This window comes from Scyliorhinus torazame, chromosome 5 (assembly GCF_047496885.1).
Source record: "Scyliorhinus torazame isolate Kashiwa2021f chromosome 5, sScyTor2.1, whole genome shotgun sequence".
Taxonomy (NCBI): domain Eukaryota; kingdom Metazoa; phylum Chordata; class Chondrichthyes; order Carcharhiniformes; family Scyliorhinidae; genus Scyliorhinus; species Scyliorhinus torazame.
This window is the reverse complement of record NC_092711.1, coordinates 5,228,075-5,245,221: the sequence shown is the minus strand read 5'-3', so window position 1 is coordinate 5,245,221 and position 17,147 is coordinate 5,228,075. Positions and strand designations below refer to the sequence as shown.

At 50.6% G+C, this 17,147-nt stretch overlaps 1 protein-coding gene across 1 annotated transcript in view; it reads right to left on the bottom strand.

The window, feature by feature from the left end:
* The window catches only part of LOC140422583 (solute carrier family 12 member 6), a 539,853-nt gene that overhangs the window by 246,591 nt on the left and 276,115 nt on the right, over positions 1 to 17,147 (bottom strand). The gene's annotated exons all lie outside the window — the stretch shown is intronic.

The window sequence follows — 17,147 nt, the reverse complement described above, 5'->3', positions numbered from 1 at the left end:
AGCCAGAAGTCGTGGTGCACATTGGTACCAACGACATAGGTAGGAAAAGGGGTGTGGAGATAATAAACAAGTTTAGGGAGTTAGGCTGGAAGTTAAAAGCCAGGACAGACAGAGTTGTCATCTCTGGTTTGTTGCCGGTGCCACGTGATAGCGAGGCTAGGAATAGGGAGAGAGTGCAGTTGAACACGTGGCTGCAGGAATGGTGTAGGAGGGAGGGCTTCAGGTATTTGGATAATTGGAGCGCATTCTGGGGAAGGTGGGACCTGTACAAGCAGGACGGGTTGCATCTGAACCAGAGGGGCACCAATATCCTGGGAGGGAGGTTTTCTAGTACTCTTCGGGAGGGTTTAAACTAATTTGGCAGGGGAATGAGAACCGGATTTGTAGTCCAGCAACTAAGCTAGCCGATATTCAGGACGCCAAAGCGTGTAGTGAGGCAGTGGGGAAGGGAACACTGACAAAGGAGAGTACTTGCAGGCACGGAGATGGGTTGAAGTGTGTATACTTCAATGCAAGTAGCATCAGGAATAAGGTGGGTGAACTTAAGGCATGGATCGGTACTTGGGACTACGATGTGGTGGCCATCACGGAAACTTGGATAGAAGAGGGGCAGAAATGGTTGTTGGAGGTCCCTGGTTATAGATGTTTCAATAAGATTAGGGAGGGTGGTAAAAGAGGTGGGGGGGTGGCATTGTTAATTAGAGATAGTATAACAGCTGCAGAAAGGCAGTTCGAGGAGTATCTGCCTACTGAGGTAGTATGGGTTGAAGTCAGAAATAGGAAAGGAGCAGTCACCTTGTTAGGAGTTTTCTATAGGCCCCCCAGTAGTAGCAGAGATGTGGAGGAACAGATTGGGAAACAGATTTTGGAAAGGTGCAGAAGTCATAGGGTAGTAGTCATGGGTGACTTTAACTTCCCAAATATTGAGTGGAAACTCTTTAGATCAAATAGTTTGGATGGGGTGGTGTTTGTGCAGTGTGACCAGGAAGCTTTTCTAACACAGTATGTAGATTGTCCGACCAGAGGGGAGGCCATATTGGATTTGGTACTTGGTAATGAACCAGGGCAAGTGATAGATTTGTTAGTGGGGGAGCATTTTGGAGATAGTGACCACAATTCTGTGACTTTCACTTTAGTAATGGAGAGGGATAGGTGCGTGCAACATGGCAAGGTTTACAATTGGGGGAAGGGTAAATACGATGCTGTCAAACAAGAAGGGAGGCAGGTAGGGGGATCCTGAGTTTAGGAGTTGAGGAGCCTCAGCCCTTGACCTTGTCCAACAGGTATGAGGTACTTGCTCCCTGTGTGGATGAGGAAGAGGGCTGTAGGGAGGATGCGTTGACTGACCACTGCACCGTGGTACAGGAAGCCATTCAAGAGGGGGGAGCAAAAAGACAAGTGGTAGTTGTAGGGGATTCTATAATTAGGGGGATTGATGGCATCCTTTGTAAGCCAGATCGAGAGTCCCGCATGGTATGTTGCCTGCCCGGTGCCAGGGTGAGGGACATCTCTGATCGGCCTGAAAGGATTTTGGAGAGGGAGGGGGAGGATCCAGTTGTTGTGGTCCACGTTGGGACTAACAACATAGGTAAGACTAGGAAAGAGGACATGTTTGGGGATTATCAAATACTAGGGACTAAATTAAAGAACAGGTCCTCCAGGGTTCTAATCTCTGATTACTACCCGAGCCACGTGCCAATTGGCATAGGGTTGAGAAAATTAGGGAAGTTAACACGTGGCTAAAGGAGTGGTGAGGGAAAGAGGGATTCCATTTCATGGGGCATTGGCATCAGTACTGGGGCAGGAGGGACCTGTACCGTTGGGACGGTCTTCACCTGAACCATTCTGGGACCAGTGTTCTAGCGAATAGGATAAATAGGTTGGTCACAAGGACTTTAAACTAGCAAGTTGGGGGGGAAGGGAAGGGTAAAGCTATGGACAGTATAATGGTTAATGGAGAGCAAGGCACAGGTTACGTGACAGGTTATTATGTAGAGATATGGGTTCAAAGACAAGGAAAATTAGGAGAAAGGGTAAGAGGAAAAATAATTTGCAAAAAGTTACTGATCAAGGTGTTAGGATTCATAACAAAGACATAAAAAACAGCATAAGTGTACTTTACCTGAATGCTCGTACTATACGGAATAAGGTGAATGAGTTGATGGCGCAAATCATCGTGAATGACTATGATTTAGTGGCCATTACTGAAGATGTTAAAAGATGGTCACGACTGGGAGTTAAATATCCAAGGGTATCAGACTATACGAAAGGATAGAATGGACGGTAAGGGGGGTGGTGTAGCTTTGTTGTTTAAGGATGGCATCCGGGCAATAGTAAGGGATGATATTGGTGCTATGGAGGACAAGGTTGAATCAATTTGGGTGGAAATCAGGAATAGTAAGGCGAAAAGGTCACTGATAGGAGTAGTCTATAGGCCACCAAATAGTAACAGGATGGTAGGGCAGGCAATAAACAAAAAAATAACGGATGCATGTAGAAATGGTACAGCGGTTATCATGGGAGATTTTAATCTGCATGTCGATTGGTTTAACCAGGTTGGTAAAGGCAGCCTCGAGGAGGAGTTTATAGAATGTGTCCGGGATAATTTCCTGGAACAGTATGTAATGGAACCTACAAGGGAACAAGCGGTCCTAGATCTGGTCCTGTGTAATGAGGCAGGATTGATTAATGATCTCATAGTTCGGGATCCTCTTGGAAGGAGCGACCACAATATGGTGGAATTTAAAATACAGTTGGAGGATGACAAGGTAAAATCAAACACTAGTGTTTTGTGCTTAAACAAAGGCGATTACAATGGGATGAGAGAAGAACTAGCTAAGGTAGACTGGGAGCAAAGACTTCATGGTGAAGCAGTTGAGGAACAGTGGCGAACCTTCCGAGCGATCTTTCACAGTGTTCAGGACAGGTTCATACCGACTAAAAAGAATGACGGTAGAAAGGGGAAAAATCGACCGTGGATATCTAAGGAGGTGAGGGAGAGTATCAAATTGAAGGAAAAAACATACAAAGTGGCAAAAATTAGTGGGAGACGAGAGGACTGGGAAGTCTTTAAGGGACAACAGAAAGCTACTAAAAAAGCCATAAAGAAGAGTAAGGTAGACTATGAAAGTAAACTGGCTCAGAACATAAAAGCAGATAGTAAAAGCTTCTACAAATATATAAGACAAAAAAGAGTGGCTGAGGTAAATATTGGTCCTTTGGAAGATGAGAAGGGAGATTTAATAATAGGAGACGGGGAAATGGCTGAGGAGCTGAACAGGTTTTTTGGGTCAGTCTTCACAGTGGAGGACACAAATAACATGCCAGTGACTGATGGAAATAAGGATATGATAGGTGAGGACCTTGAGATGATTGTAATCACTAAGGAGACAGTATTGGGCAAGCTAATGGGGCTAAAGGTAGACAAGTCTCCTGGCCCTGATGGAATGCATCCCAGAGTGTTAAAAGAGATGGTTCAGGAAATTGTAAACGCACTAGTGATAATTTATCAAAATTCACTAGACTCTGGGGTGGTCCCAGAGGATTGGAAAGTAGCAAACGTGACATCACTGTTTAAAAAAGGAGGTCGGCAGAAAGCGGGTAATTATAGGCCGGTAAGCTTAACTTTGGTTGTAGGGAAAATGCTGGAATCTATCATTAAGGAGGAAATAGCGGGGCACCTGGAGGGAAATTGTCCCATTGGGCAGACGCAGCATGGGTTCATAAAGGGTAGGTCATGTCTGACTAATTTGGTAGAATTTTTTGAGGACGTTACCAGTGCAGTAGATAACGGGGAGCCAATGGATGTGGTATATCTGGATTTCCAGAAAGCTTTTGACAAGGTGCCACACAAAAGGTTGCTGCATCAACTAAAGATGCATGGCATTGAGGGTAAAGTGGTAGCATGGGTAGAGGATTGGTTAACTAACAGAAAGCAGAGAGTGGAGATAAATGGGTGTTTCTCTGGTTGGCAACCTGTAACTAGTGGGGTCCCTCAAGGATCAGTGTTGGGCCCGCAGTTGTTCACAATTTACATAGATGATTTGGAGTTGGGGACCAAGTGCAATGTGTCAAAGTTTGCAGACGACACTAAGATGAGTGGTAAAGCAAAAAGTGCAGAGGATACCGGAAGTCTGCAGAAGGATTTGGATAGGCTAAGTGAATGGGCTAGGGTCTGGCAGATGGAATTCAATGTTGCCAATTGTGAGGCTATCCATTTTGGGAGGAATAACAGCAGAATGGATTATTATTTAAATGGTAAGATGTTAAAACATGCTGCTGTGCAGAGAGACCTGGGTGTGCTGGTGCACGAGTCGCAAAAAGTTGGTGTGCAGGTGCAACAGGTGATTAAGAGGGCTAATCGAGTTTTGTCTTTCATTGCTAGAGGGATGGAGTTCAAGACTAGGGAGGTTACGCTGCAATTGTATAGGGTGTTGGTGAGGTCACATCTGGAGTATCGTGTTCAGTTTTGGCCTGCTTACCTGAGAAAGGACATATTGGCACTGGAGGGAGTGCAGAGGAGATTCACTAGGTTGATCCCAGAGTTGAGGGGATTAGATTATGACGAGAGGTTGAGTAGACTGGGACTATACTCATTGGAGTTTAGAAGGATGCGGGGGGATCTTATTGAAACATATAAAATTATGAAGGGAATAGATAGGATAGATGGGGGCAGGTTGTTTCCACTGGTCGGGGAAAGCAGAACTAGGGGGCATAGCCTCAAAATAAGGGGAAGTAGGTTTAGGACCGAGACCTTGTTTCCTCAGAGGCTGAGGAAACAAGGTTCAGACAGGGCGCTGGAGGGATACAAGATAGCCAGGAGGGAACTGAAGAAAGGGATTAGGAGAGCTAAGAGAGGGCATGAACAATCTTTGGCGGGTAGGATCAAGGAAAGCCCAAGGCCTTTTACACATATGTGAGAAATATGAGAATAACTAGAGCGAGGGTAGGTCCGATCAAGGACAGTAGCGGGAGATTGTGTATTGAGTCTGAAGAGATAGGAGAGGTCTTGAACGAGTACTTTTCTTCTGTATTTACAAATGAGAGGGGCCATATTGTTGGAGAGGACAGTGTGAAACAGACTGGTAAGCTCGAGGAAGTACTTGTTAGGAAGGAAGATGTATTGGGCATTTTGAAAAACTTGGGGATAGACAAGTCCCCCGGGCCTGACGGGATATATCCAAGGATTCTGTGGGAAGCAAGAGATGAAATTGCAGAACCGTTGCCAATGATCTTTTCGTCCTCACTGTCAACAGGGGTGGTACCAGGGGATTGGAGAGTGGCGAATGTCGTGCCCCTGTTCAAAAAAGGAACTAGGGATAACCCTGGGAATTACAGGCCAGCTAGTCTTACTTCGGTGGTAGGCAAAGTAATGGAAAGGGTACTGAAGGATAGTATTTCTGAGCATCTGGAAAGACACTGCTTGATTAGGGATAGTCAGCACGGATTTGTGAGGGGTAGGTCTTGCCTTACAAGTCTAATTGAATTTTTTGAGGAGGTCACCAAGCATGTGGATGAAGGTAAAGCAGTGGATGTAGTGTACATGGATTTTAGTAAGGCATTTGATAAGGTTCCCCATGGTAGGCTTATGCAGAAAGTAAGGAGGCATGGGATAGTGGGAAATTTGGCCAGTTGGATAACGAACTGGCTAACCGATAGAAGTCAGAGAGTGGTGGTGGATGGCAAATATTCAGCCTGGATCCCAGTTACCAGTGGCGTACCACAGGGATCAGTTCTGTGTCCTCTGCTGTTTGTGATTTTCATTAATGACTTGGATGAGGGAGTTGAAGGGTGGGTCAGTAAATTTGCAGATGATACGAAGATTGGTGGAGTTGTGGATAGTGAGGAAGGCTGTTGTCGGCTGCAAAGAGACATAGATAGGATGCAGAGCTGGGCTGAGAAGTGGCAGATGGAGTTTAACCCTGAAAGGTGTGAGGTTGTCCATTTTGGAAGGACATAATGAATGCGGAACACAGGGTTAATGGTAGAGTTCTTGGCAACGTGGAGGAGCAGAGAGATCTTGGGGTCTATGTTCATACATCTTTGAAAATTGCCACTCAAGTGGATGGAACTGTGAAGAAGGCCTATGGTGTGCTCGCGTTCATTAACAGAGGGATTGAATTTAAGAGCCGTGAGGTGATGATGCAGCTGTACAAAACTTTGGTAAGGCCACATTTGGAGTACTGTGTACAGTTCTGGTCGCCTCATTTTAGGAAGGATGTGGCAGCTTTGGAAAAGGTGCAAAGGAGATTTACCAGGATGTTGCCTGGAATGGAGAGTAGGTCTTACGAGGAAAGGTTGAGGGTGCTAGGCCTTTTCTCATTAGAGCGGAGAAGGATGAGGGGCGACTTGATAGAGGTTTATAAGATGATCAGGGGAATAGACAGAGTAGACACTCAGAGACTTTTTCCCCGGGTGGAACAAACCATTACAAGGGGACATAAATTTAAGGTGAATGGTGGAAGATATAGGAGGGATGTCAGAGGTAGGCTCTTTACCCAGAGAGTAGTGGGGGCATAGAATGCACTGCCTGTGGAAGTAGTTGAGTCGGAAACATTAGGGACCTTCAAGCAGCTATTGGATAGGTGCATGGATTACGGTAGAATTCTATAGTGTAGATTAGTTTGTTGTTAAGGGCAGCATGGTAGCATTGTGGATAGCACAATTGCTTCACAGCTCCAGGGTCCCAGGTTTGATTCCTGCTTGGGTCATTGTCTGTGCGGAGTCTGCACATCCTCCCCGTGTCTGCGTGGGTTTCCTCCGGGTGCTCCGGTTTCCTCCCACAGTCCAAAGACGTGCAGGTTAGGTGGATTGGCCATGATAAATTGCCCTTAGTGTCCAAAATTGCCCTTAGTGGTGGGTGGGGTTACTGGGTTATGGGGATAGGGTGGAGGTGTTGACCTTGGGTAGGGCGCTCTTTCCAAGAGTCGGTGCAGACTCGATGGGCCGAATGGCCTCTTTCTGCACTGTAAATTCTATGATAATCTATGATTAATCTAGGACAAAGGTTCGGCACAACATTGTGGGCCGAAGGGCCTGTTCTGTGCCGTATTTTTCTATGTTCTAAACGTATCCACAGTCCCAGACGACGACAGGCTGCTCTCCCCTTTGAGAGCTGACCGGTGGTGATTTAACCTGAGGGTCGCCACACCTCAGGCAAGGGGCAAGATCGAGAAGGTGGGGCCTTCATGAATAACCTCAGCCAGTACATGAATTGAACGTGCACTGTTGGCAGTGCTCTGCATCATAAGCCAGCTGCCCAGCCAAGTGAGCTAACTGATAGGTCGCAAGGATTATTTGTACCACACAAGTGTGATGCAAGGATCAATTCCAAAAGATGAGAGTCTAATCATCTGCACTTGACGTTCAATGGCATTGCCTTCACAGAATGCCCTACCATCAGCATCCTGGTGGCTTAACATTGAAGATAAACTTACCTGGACCAGCCATATAAATACTGTGGTACAAGAGCAGGTCAGATCGAGGAGCTTTGTAGCAAGTAACTCAGCTCCTAACACCCCAAAGTCTATCCACCTTCTACAAGGCACAAGTCAGGAGTGTGATGGAATACACTCCACTTGCCAAGATAAGTGCAGCTCCAACAACATACCTGGGGTGGGGAGCTGCCATGTGGGGGAGTGGGGGGGAGGCGGTGGGGAGCGGGGGGGGGGGGGGGGGGGGGGGGCTGGGGCTGATTTGTGGTGTGGGGAGTTGCTGGCCGTAGAACTCCGTTATCAGGGCCCCCACTCAAGATGGCAGCGCGATAGCGGGATTCCCTTGGAGTCCTTTGTATTCCATGCCATGCATAAATTTGCATGGTGCGGAACACTCAAATGCATCCTGCTTCACGACCGCAAGGGGATTGCAAAGCTAATGCAAGTCAGCTCCGGCAGGAGAACGTGCCGCTGGATTCTCGGTGGCGTGATCCTCCGTTTCGCCGGCAGCGCACTCACGCCCACAGATTTCCCAATGTTGTTTAGGCCTTGCCACAACCGTCGAGAGTCTGTAACGCTAGCTTGGTCTGATATTCTCTCTTGGCACCCCTGATAGCTTTGCGGAGGTTGTAGCTGGTTTTCTTGCATAGGTCAGGGTCGCCTGACTTGAACGCCTCAGACCTATCATTCAGTAGGGACTCAATCTCGCGATTGAGCCATGATTTCCGATTGGGGAACGCACGGACTGCTTTCTTTGGCTCGCAGGCATCCACACATTTGCTGATGAAGCCTGCAACAATGGTGGCGTACTCATTTAACTTGGTCACTGAGTTCTTAAGAGATCTAGGAGTACAGGTCCACAGGTCACTGAAAGGGGCGACACAGGTGGAGAAGGTAGTCAAGAAGGCATACGGCATGCTTGCCTTCATTGGCCGGGGCATTGAGTATAAGAATTGGCAAGTCATGTTGCAGCTGTATAGAACCTTAGTTAGGCCACACTTGGAGTATAGTGTTCAATTCTGGTCGCCACACTACCAGAAGGATGTGGAGGCTTTAGAGAGGGTGCAGAAGAGATTTACCAGGATGTTGCCTGGTATGGAGGGCATTAGCTATGAGGAGCGGTTGAATAAACTCGGTTTGTTCTCACTGGAACGAAGGAGGTTGAGGGGCGACCTGATAGAGGTCTACAAAATTATGAGGGGCATAGGCAGAGTGGATAGTCAGAGGCTTTTCCCCAGGGTAGAGGGGTCAATTACTAGGGGGCATAGGTTTAAGGTGAGAGGGGCAAGGTTTAGAGTAGATTTACGAGGCAAGTTTTTTACGCAGAGGGTAGTGGGTGCCTGGAACTCGCTACCGGAGGAGGTAGTGGAAGCAGGGACGATAGGGACATTTAAGGGGCATCTTGACAAATATATGAATAGGATGGGAATAGAAGGATACGGACCCAGGAAGTGTAGAAGATTGTAGTTTAGTCGGGCAGCATGGTCAGCACGGGCTTGGAGGGCCGAAGGGCCTGTTCCTGTGCTGTACATTTCTTTGTTCTTTGTTCTTTGTTCTTAAGTATGGACCAGTCCACTGTCTCCAAGCAGTCACGTAAGAGCTCTTCTGTCTCCTCGGACCAGCACTGCACACCCTTCTTAGCTGGATTCTCCCGCTTGAGTTTCTGCTTGTATGCCGGGAGAAGGAGCACCGTCTTATGGTCTGATTTCCCAAAGTGCGGTCGGGGGATGGAACGGTAGGCGCCCTTGATTTTTGAGTAGCAGTGGCAAGAGTGTTGTCGCCCCTGGTGGGACAGGAGATGTGCTGGTGGAATTTTGGCCGTACACTCTTGAGGTTGGCCTTGTTGAAGCCCTTGGTCATGATGAACGGGTGTTCTGTTTCGTAGTTGTTTATAACTATGTACAGAACAGCGCCTTCCTCACTTCTGCCTTGGGTGGGATGTAGACCGCTGTGATAATGGTTGAAGTGAACTCACGTGGAAGATAATATGGGCGGCACTTCACGGTCAGGTATTCCAGGTCTGGGGAGCAGTAGGTCGCCAGGGTCGCCACATCCAGGAGGAGTTGATGAGGAGGCAAACCCCTCCGCCCTTCGCTTTGCCTGATGTTGCCGTGCGGTCCGCCCGGTGAATTGAGAAGCCTTCAGGTTGTATGGCACAGTCCGGCGAGGCGGGGGTGACATGTCTCTGTGCAACAGAGCGCACAGCAGTCTCTTACTTCCCTCGGAGAGGTAAGTCTGGGAAGGACGTCCAGTACCCGACAAGTCTGGGACTGGTTGTCTGGTTGCCCTCTGACACTCAGCCATGCTGGGGGGGGGGGGGCATCCTCTGGGTATGCTCTTCCTTCTGTTTCCTTTGTCCCTTGCAGTTCTCCCTTTTCCTACTGACCCTGCATTTTCCCTTGGTGTTTTCATCCCACCCTTCCTGTACTCCCACTCCCCTGCTCTTCCCCCCTCCCTTTCTCTTCCCCATTTCATGACCATTCCTGTGCCCCCCCCCCCCCCCCCCCAAGAACCTGCTCATTCTCATCCTGGTTAGCTGCGCCCTCTGCACCACCATTAGCTGCATTAGGCTCAGCCCTCAGCGTATGCGGACGTGAAGTTTGCCCCGTGCAGGGCATCGATCCAGCATCCTCCCCCTATCTCCCTGCCTCTTTCATCCTCCCACCTCCTTATTGTCTCGTCCAGGGATGAGCGTACCTCTTCCAGCTGTCGTCCATACGTGTCTGCACAGTTCTCCTACCCTAGCCTGTCTATGAGTGTAAGCCCCGGCATCTGGGGGAATGCCGTTGTTTCCTTGCAGAGGAAGTTTTGAACTTTGTTGTATCTGAGATTGTCTCCTTTCAGGAACTGGAATCTATCTGTAAGCTCTCCCAGGGCCGCTACTCTGCCCTCTGTGTATATGTCTTTTACCGTCAGTCTCCCCTTGCCCTGTCTCCACCTTTTACCGTCAGTCTCCCCTTGCCCTGTCTCCACCTTTTACCGTCAGTCTCCCCTTGCCCTGTCTCCACCTTTTGCCGTCAGTCTCCCCTTGCCCTGTCTCCACCTTTTACCGTCAGTCTCCCCTTGCCCTGTCTCCACCTTTTACCGTCAGTCTCCCCTTGCCCTGTCTCCACCTTTTACCGTCAGTCTCCCCTTGCCCTGTCTCCACCTTTTACCGTCAGTCTCCCCTTGCCCTGTCTCCACCTTTTACCGTCAGTCTCCCCTTGCCCTGTCTCCACCTTTTACCGTCAGTCTCCCCTTGCCCTGTCTCCACCTTTTGCCGTCAGTCTCCCCTTGCCCTGTCTCCACCTTTTACCGTCAGTCTCCCCTTGCCCTGTCTCCACCTTTTACCGTCAGTCTCCCCTTGCCCTGTCTCCACCTTTTGCCGTCAGTCTCCCCTTGCCCTGTCTCCACCTTTTACCGTCAGTCTCCCCTTGCCCTGTCTCCACCTTTTACCGTCAGTCTCCCCTTGCCCTGTCTCCACCTTTCGAAGGAGGTGTCATTGTTGCGGGGGTGAACTTGTGGTTTTTACAGGCGGGGGCCCTGGTGGACACCTCAGTCAGACCCAAATTGCTATGAATAAAAAGTAATTGTGTTTGCATTTACAAATCTGGTGACTGTAAGTAGTTAGTCTGGCAGTGCCCAGGTGCCATTATGCCCGTGCTGGGACCAGGCTCGGGGATGCCATGCCATTTTGAGATGCGGTCCGGGGGGCGGGGGAGAGCTCGAGGACACCCTAATTGGTGACTTGGGGTGCTGGGTGGGTCCGGAGGCTGCGGTGGGGGGGGGTTCTAGAGATGAGACGCCACAAGCAGAGCTCATTAGTGCAGAAAATGGGACTGAGTGCGGCCTCGACGGGACATTCCCTGCCGGGGCCCGGAAATGAAGCAGAGTCCCGTTTAATAGACCCGTTCTCGCCGCTGCCAGAGCTGGGGATCACCAGCCTAAATGCGCAGGTCATGGGAATCTGCTTCATTTCTGTTAAATCGCGCCTCCTATCTACATCATTAATCTCAAAGAGGAGTCTCACCCATTGGTTACAATATCCAACTCTCACCTTAGTAAATAAACACAGGCCACCCTTTTAAATCTGTATTCGTTTCTTTTTTCAATAAATTTAGAGTGCTCAATTCCTTTTTTTTTCCAATTAAGCGGCAATTTTAGCGTGGTAAAATCACCTGCCCTGCACACCTTTGGGTTGTGGGGGTGAGACCCAGGCAGACACGGGGGAGAATGTGCAAACTCCACACGGACAGTGACCCGGGGCCGGGATCGAGCCCGGGGGCCTCGGCGGCGTGAGGCAGCAGTGCTAACCACTGCGCCACCGTCCCTTTGAATTGTAATTACTGTCGGTCTGTTTACCAGGAGTTTTCTTTTATCCTCCACTTGAAAATTTCAATCTCCAAACTGAAAGATAATTTTCTGAAATATATGAATTATGGAATGTGTTTTCAAGCTGTGAACCTTTTACATGATTGGAATGATTAGCTCAAACTGTGACATCAAAATAAAATTGGTTATGCTTCACTGTCAGTAATAATTTTGATTTGAATGCGACTCATAACACTGTGGAGAACTTCTTTTTATTTTCTGGAATATGCAGCGTGATTAAAATCAAACGAACACCTCAGGTGGACCTTTTCGTCCTCCAAAATTTGCCAAATGTCAAACCTCTAAATATTTTTTAAAATGTTTCTCACACTGCCCAAAATACTCATGATGCGCGATCAATTACAATTAAAGGCGAGGTAGTAACATAACTGAAGGCTGTAATAGACTAGAACTGTTCCCCAGCTGCTTCGGTGCAGAATGAGGGCTGCTGGGGCGGCACCGGTTCTTATACCCCACCTGTCAGGGCGGAGCTACATACTAAACAGCCAATGGTAAACTCCTAGGTTTAACCAATGGTCTTCAGCCTCTCGGATACAGCAATACCTGATAATACCACATTCACCCCCTGTTAAAAAAGAGTCCGGCGGGGGTGGTGGCCAGTGGTTACAATTGCATCTAACATGGTATGATCAGTTATGGATGTACCGTGATACCTCCTTACAGAGTTGTCGAGAATATTTACAAGCGTGGAAGATATATACAGTCAGTGTTCGTTTACAGTTACAGTGAAGCAATCAGTCGGTCGGGTGGCCTGGCCGTCCTCCTGGATCGTCTGGGCTTCGGTGGTGATTCTGGTGGGGGTCCGGGTGTCTGCGACTCCGGGAGCGTGTCTTCGGCCTCCATGGCAGCTTCGTCACCCCCTAGACGGCGCTGGTGGGGCAAACGGTTGACACGAGAGGGGGGCGCCTGTAGGGGGTGTCGGTGGGTGGGAGGGCCTAGGCAGGAGCGGCGGGAGGACTGACCCTCCTGTGAGGTGCTGTGGAGGGGGATTGGGGGAGGGGGGGGGTAATGGCTCCGGCGCGCTCCAGGTCCCGAAGGGAGACTGTATCTTGCCGGCCGTCAGGGAACGCCACGTAGGCGTACTGGGGGTTAGCGTGCAGCAGGTGGACCCTCTTGACCAACGGGTCCGACTTGTGCGCCCGCACGTGCTTCCGAAGCAGGATGGGTCCGGGTGTCGCTAGCCAGGTTGGGAGCGAGGTCCCGGAGGAGGACTTCCTGGGGAAGACAAGGAGACGTTCATGAGGTGTCTGGTTGATAGTTGTACAGAGCAGAGACCGGATGGCGTGGAGGGCCTTCGGGAGGACTTCTTGCCAGCGGGAAACTGGGAGATTCCTGGATCGTAGGGCCAGTAGGACGGTCTTCCAGACCGTTCCGTTCTCCCTCTCTATCTGCCCATTTCCCCGGGGGTTGTAACTGGTCGTCCTGCTTGAGGCAATGCCCCTCTTGAGCAGGAATTGGCGCAGTTCGTCGCTCATAAAGGAGGACCCACTATCACTCTGTATGTACGCGGGGAAAACGAACAGTGTAAAGATACCCTGGAGGGGCTTGTCGTTTTTTATCTTGCCCCGCTGTGCATTATCGAACATGAAAGCCACCGACCGTTGGTCAGTGAGGAGAGTGAATCTCCTGCCGGCCAGGTAATGCCTCCAATGTCGCACAACTTCTACTGTGGCTTGTGCCTCTTTTTCGACCGAGGAATGGTGAATTTCGGAAGCATGGAGGGTACGGGAGAAGAAGGCCACGGGCCTGCCTGCTTGGTTGAGGGTGGCCGCCAGAGCTACGACGGACGCATCGCTCTCGACCTGGAAGGGGAGGGACTCGTCGATGGCGCGCATCGTGGCCTTTGCGATGTCCGCTTTGATGCGGCTGAAGGCCTGGCGGGCCTCCGTCGACAGCGGGAAGGTTGTGGACTGGATTAGGGGTCGGGCTTTGTCGGCGTAGTTAGGGACCCACTGGGCGTAATAACTGAAAAACCCGAGGCAGCTCTTCAGGGCCTTGGGAGAGGGAGGGGGGAACTCCATAAGGGGGCGCATGCGTTCAGGATCGGGGCCTATAACTCCATTTCGCACTACGTAGCCGAGGATGGCTAGACGGTCGGTGCTAAATACGCATTTATCCTTATTGTACGTTCGGTTAAGGATTTCCGCGGTCTGGAGAAATTTTCGGAGGTTGGTGTCGTGGTCCTGTTGGTCATGGCCGCAGATGGTGACGTTATCGAGATACGGGAATGTTGTGCGTAAGCCGTACTGGTCAACCATTCGGTCCATCTCTCGTTGGAAGACCGAGACCCCATTAGTGATACCAAAGGGAACCCTTAAAAATTGATAGAGCCGCCCATCTGCTTCGAAGGCAGTGTACTTGCGGTCACTAGTACGGAGGGGTAGCTGGTGGTAGGTGGACTTGAGATACACCGTGGAGAAGACCTTGTATTGCGCGATCCTGTTTACCAGGTTGGATATGCGGGGGCGAGGATACGCATCCAGCTGCGTAAACCTGTTGATAGTCTGACTGTTGTCAATGACCATCCTCTGTTTCTCCCCGGTCGTTACCACCACTACTTGAGCTCTCCAGGGACTGTTGCTCGCTTCGATGACCCCTTCCCTCAGCAGTAGCTTTTGGACTTCGGGCCTGATGAAGGTCCGGTCCTGGGCGCTGTACTGTCTGCTCCTGGTGGCAACGGGTTTGCAATCCGGGGTGAGGTTCGCAAACAGGGAAGGCGGGTCGACCTTAAGGGTCGCGAGGCCGCAGACAGTAAGGGGGGGGGAAAAGGGCCACCGAATTTGAAGGTCAGGCTTTGCAAGTTACATTGGAAGTCCAGCCCCAGGAGGGTAGCCGCGCAGAGGTGCGGCAGGACATAAAGGCGGAACTTGTTGAATCTCCTGCCTTGGACAGTGAGGTTCGCTAGGCAGAACCCCTTTATCTCCACCGAGTGTGACCCGGTGGCCAGGGAGATTCCTTGGTTTACAGGGTGGGTAACAAGTGAACAGCGCCTTACCGTGTCTACCATGGGTCGCACATGGTGGTCGGGGATGGACAAAATGGCGCCGGGGATGGACAAAATGGTGGCGCCCATCCGCCAGCGTGGTGTCCGAGGGGCAAGATGGCCACGCCCGTGGGTCGCACGAGGCCCTAGGTTAGGGGGGGGTGGCGGTGAGTGCTGGCCGCCTGGGGCCCGAAGGGAAGGTTGCCGCGCCGGTCCGTAATCGCTGGAGACCGCGGCCACGGCTCGTGCCTGGCAGACCCCCACAAAATGGCCCTTCTTGCCGCACCCTTTGCAGGTGGAGGTGCGGGCCGGGCAGCGCGTGCGGGGATGCTTCGCCTGGCCGCAGAAGAAATAGCGGGGCCCGATGGAGTTAGCGGGCCGTCTTACAGCGCAGGCCTGCGGGGACACGGGGAAGGTCAGTGGGGCTGCCGCTGCGGGATGCCACGCAGCCCAGGGGGCCGCCGCCCGGTCGGGTGCATACGACTGCGCGTTTCTGGAGGCAACATCCATGGACCCTGCCGGGGCCCGTGCCTCTCTAAATCCTAGGGTGTCTTTTTCTAAGAGACTTTGGCGGATCTCTGAGGAGCTCATACCTGCTACGAAGGCATCCCGGATTAGGAGTTCCATGTGCTCGCTCCCCGAAACTTGCGGGCAGCCACAGTTTCTGCCCAGCACCAGTAGCGCACGGTAGAAATCCTCCAACGATTCCCCGGGGCATTGCCGTCTAGTTGCGAGCAGGTGACGTGCATAGACCTGGTATACAGGGCGGATATAATGTCCTTTTAACATTTCGATCGCAGCATCGAAGTCCTCCGCCTCCTCGATGAGGGTGTAGATCCCAGGGCTTACCCTTGAGTGTAGGAGATGCAGTTTCTGCTCCCCCGAGGGTGTGCCTCCGGCCGTTTCGAGGTAGCCTTTAAAGCCCGCCAGCCAGTGCTTAAATATCGCCGCCGAGTTCTCCGCGTGGGGGCTGAGTTGTAGACACTCCGGCTTGATTCGGAGAGCCATTCTTTCAGCTTAAGTGTAGTCTATTAAATTGATGCGCGATCAATTACAATCAAAGACGAGGTAGTAACATAACTGAAGGCTTTAATAGACTAGAACTGTTCCCCTGCAGCTTCGGTACAGAATGAGGGCTGCTGGGACGGCACCGGTTCTTATACCCCACCTGTCAGGGCGGAGCTACATACCAAACAGCCAATGGTAAACTCCGAGGTTTAACCAATGGTCTTCAGCCTCTCGGGTACTGCAATACCTGATAATACCACAACTCATAAGCATCTGAACCCACATTCCACAAGATGGTCAAGGAGCATCGACAATTCTTTAAAAAATTCTTTAGAGCACCCAATTCATTTTTTCCAATCAAGGGGCAATTTAGCGTGGCCAATCCACCTCGCCTGCACATCTTTGGGTCATCGGGGTGAAACCCACGCAGACACGGGGAGAATGTGCAAACTCCACACGGACAGCGACCCAGAATCGAACCTGGGACCTCGACTCCGTGAGGGAGCTGGGCTAACCTCTGCGACCCAAAGCCAGGATCGAACCTGGGACCTCAGCGCCATGAGGCAACAGGGCTAACCCACTGCGCCACCTTGCTGCGCAGCGTTGACGATTCTTAATGGGCCTGTAGGCCTTCGCAACAGAAAACACCCGACCCCAACCTTCCCGTCACCAATCCGTTTTGTTCATAGATTACATAGAACATACAGTGCAGAAGGAGGCCATTCGGCCCATCGAGTCTGCACCGACCCACATTAATCCCTCACTTCCACCCTATCCCCGCAACCCAATAACCCCTCCCAACCCTTATGGACACTACGGGCAATTTTTAGCATGGCCAATCCACCTAACCTGCACGTCTTTGGACTGTGGGAGGAAACCGGAGCACCCGGAGGAAACCCACGCAGACACGGGGAGAACGTGCAGACTCCGCACAGACAGTGACCCAGCGGGGAATCGAACCTGGGACCCTGGCGCTGTGAAGCCACAGTGCTATCCACTTGTGCTACCGTGCAGCAAAGCTATTAGTAGACGGAGAATGAATTGTACTGCAATCATAATGAAATAAGAGTTAAATAAACTTTTTTTCCTCTTTTACAGGAGTTGGTTTTAACCAAAAGTTTTGAGTGTGATAGATGTCACAGGCAAACGTATTCCTGATATTGCTGGTGTGTTTGTCGCCAATACTGTTTAGAGCTTCCAGTTGAAACTATCAATGGTATTGGGCACCGTGAGGAGCTGGCCAGCGTCAGGAAAACTGGTTTTGTTACCAGTTCTCCTCTTTTCAAAAAAAATTTAGAGTACCCAATTCATTTTTTCCAATTACGGGGCAATTTAGCGCGGCCAATCCACCG